The sequence below is a fragment of the Pterocles gutturalis genome, unplaced genomic scaffold (genome assembly GCF_000699245.1).
Source record: "Pterocles gutturalis isolate BGI_N339 unplaced genomic scaffold, ASM69924v1 scaffold20415, whole genome shotgun sequence".
Lineage (NCBI taxonomy): Eukaryota > Metazoa > Chordata > Aves > Pterocliformes > Pteroclidae > Pterocles > Pterocles gutturalis.
This window is the reverse complement of record NW_010146339.1, coordinates 260-3,884: the sequence shown is the minus strand read 5'-3', so window position 1 is coordinate 3,884 and position 3,625 is coordinate 260.

Genomic DNA, 3,625 nt, shown 5'->3' with positions numbered 1-3,625 from the left:
CCCTACAATTTTTGATTTCCAAGCAGCAAGGTGTGGGGATTCAGTTTCTGATGTTCATAAATAGATTACTCACATAAATTCATTCTTAAATGGTGGAACCAACTACTTGCAACTCTTTATTTTCACCTCTTCTCCACTTTCACCAAGTTCCACAACTCTTTCACCCTGGCTGTGCTACCGCAGAAGCACCTGAGGACAGAAGGGTGATAGCATGTACGTTCTTACCAAAGCACAAAATTGTACAAGTGTCATCTACCACTAAGATCCACGTTACTGAAAGCTACTTGAGAAATAAGCAAGTTCATGCCAGAGTTTGTGGGAGGAAAAAAAATTCAAGACATGGGTTATCTGCACATGAAACTACAGCCAGGTCACTAGAAACAAAGAATATTTCCCTATTCCATTCAGTCTCCTCAGATGATAAAAATACTCGTTATTCTTAGCTCTGGGTGGAGAAGGAGCTTGTCTGCTTTAACAAAAAACTGGGAATGAGGAGAATAAGCTGAATTGCACTTGACATACATTTACATGTATGCGCTGCGTACCTTTCACTAGCAGAAGATTGCTTATTTTAGAGCAATCACTTAAGGTGACTGGTTTTTTTGTGCAATTTTCTGTGCAATTAGGAGTTTTTTGTTGAGGCAAAAGAGCAAAGCAACTAGATATAATTATACTAGACCCTTTAAGGAAGCTCTAGGTAATACACAAAATATATTGTTTCCCATTTTACAGTACAGTTATGGCTTCAGCACAGATGGTAAGGGGAAGAAGCAGCAATTGGTATCTTGTCCTCTGCAAAGGTCACACACTACCTCAAACTAACCTAACCCAAGCTGGCACCGCCTGAAAACACTGAAGTCTGAGTGAGTAGATGAGAAGCAGCACCTTTAAAATATCCATCAAAGGTAAGTTTGATTTTAAACATCACACAGATGAAGACTTGTGTGAGAACATTCTGATTTTAGGACAGTAACATCAATAAGGCTGTGAAGACTAGCCCAAAATTACATTTATTGTTTTAATTTCATTAAAACCCCCTGCCATTTCCAAGTCATCTTAAGCAACTTAAACTAATTTCCTTTCCAGAGTAGCCATTATAACCAAGTTTTTGGTATTTTTCCTAAATTAACCTGGTTTTCCTTGCAGCTGTATTTTGATAGACTTGCAAATGCCTGTTCAGCTGCTGAATGAGGCAGCAGCCACATGAAGCACATACGCTTTCTGTTCTCAAAGCAGCCTTTTCCCCCCACGAGCAGAACTAATGAAGCCTGATTTCCTAGGGCTTTGCACCCAAGTCCCTCTGGTGACATTGTGACCGACCAGGTTCCTCCCAGGCTCCTCTACAACTTTCAGCAATACTTCCCCAGGACTTTCACCCCGAACATGCCACCAGGGGCCAGCAGCCCTAGCACCTCCCTTCCCTGCATGGATAGAACTACAACACCTCAATGTTTCCCCATGTTCCTCCCTCTTTCCACGTCCTCCACACATAGGTGACAAGGGAACACAGGACAGAGACCCCAAGTGCCACAGTGAGTTCAACGTATATGTGCTGAGTGACTGGACTGGAGGCCAAAGAGCACACAAACCTGACAACTTCATGCAGCAGCCTTACTCTCAGGAACCGTGCTAAATTTACTTTCTTTCCTCTCCCTGCTGTCAGTTTTAAACTCAATTTATACAACTGTAGTTTTTCTCAAAACCTCTATCTAAAGTTCAGCTTTTAAGTTGCTTCCCTAATTCTGGGAAGTGGAATGGACAAATACAAAGTGTATTAACATTTTTCATTAGCAAATTCAGCTGCCAAATTAGAATTAAAATAAACTATGTTATGTGCACAAGGACTGCTTTTCAAGTGAGACAAAAACCTGTCATACCTGGGTGCTAATTTGTCCAAGTCCTTTGTAAAGATAAACTCTACCCACAGAACAGATGAAAGTGAAACAAGTTCTGCTAAGCATACATTATCAATAAAATGACAGTTGTAAGTGGCAGAGAGACTTTCCATTTAACACTTTTGCTTTGTTACAATGGGTTAACAAAAAATTGTTTTTAGAGTACTTGAGCTGAAGTACCCACTTTTTAAAATCAAAATGTAGTAAAGAAAGCATTCAAAATTGTTGAGTAATGAACTAAGCACGTACATTCAAATGTATAGATTTCTATATCCTAAGAGAGAAGATAGTGAAGACTTTTGTGACGTTGAAGAGAATAAAAGATAGTCTGAGACAAAATATGTGCAACTGTTGCGCAAAAACAAGGCACTTCGGGCAGTCACAACTCATTTTAACATAACTACAGGCGCGAAATCACAACCTTCACGCAAAGGTCATCTTTAAATTCAGTTCTGGACAGAAATGACTCCACACAAAAAGCCATACTGAGATTTATTTAAACTGCAGTCTAAGATTTGCTGCAGCACTTAATCCTTGTTCATAGTGTAAAGCTAATCATTTCAGGTGTACTTCTGTGTGCCAGGAGAAACCTTCACGTAGTCTATTTTCTGATTAGGCCAATGAATATCACCCAGCTCTAAGAGAAGCTCTCAGTCCACGGCAGAACTGCCAAATATTTTCCAGAAAGTTATCTGATCTTCAAATAACAATAAAAAAACACACCAACCAAGCAGCAGTGATACCAGAACATCCTGTGTTACACTGCTCCTTGCCTTCTCGACTTGCTGAGAATTTGAGCTGTTCTGTAGCCTGCATTCAGCTAGCTTCAGTTTCCTGTCCCTGGATGTTGTGGTCACAATATGCTAAAAAACGTTTTCTCACTTTATGGGATGTTTCTCCCACCACCTGCTTTCCATGTGAATACTTTAGGCCACAGGTATTATGCTATTAGTACATCAGGGTTACTAAGTGAGCATTAAGCTGACAACTGCTCAACCTAAAAATTTGTTAGAGGTACTTATAACAGCTGCTTTTGCTTTGAAACTCCTCTTTCCTCTTGAGCTCTAAAGGGGTTGGTTTTGCTTGCTATGCAGCTAGCATAACTTGCAAAAGAATATGCATTAATAAGTGTATCTTGCCATATATCCTGTGGTATTTCATCTAATCTTTTGGAATGGAATACTCTTTAGATAAAGCACATGTGATTGTGAGTAACAATACTGTAATTTTTATACGAAGTGACAGAATTTCAGACAAAACGATTAATTTAGTAGTGCTGAAATTCCATAGATGCAAAAACCTTTTAATGAGACCTAGTGCCTCAAACCTTGATTACTATCAGACAGGTGTTGAAATTATACATTGATTAAATCCTACATGTAGAGTCACTTTCAAAACCAATTTGTTTAACCACATTTTTAATTCTTTGAAAAGTTCCATCATTAGATTATTCTGAAGCATATGCTACCACGAACTAGTCTCCTAGAGTTGTTTTCCCCCATGTCACAGCTTACAGAGCTCAAGGAAAAGAACCAAACCAACAGGCAGGTTTCCACCTCCAATGGAAATGTAGAGAAATACTCTCTACTCCACACCAGCTCCCGGGGAAAAGCGCAGTATCTTCTCAGCCAGCTCAACAAGGCTGAAGATGACTCGTTCAGCTGAAGGAGGGACGACCAGCCGCGGCAGCAGCGGGGGCACAGCTGCCCTGACAGCTGCCTCCCAGCACC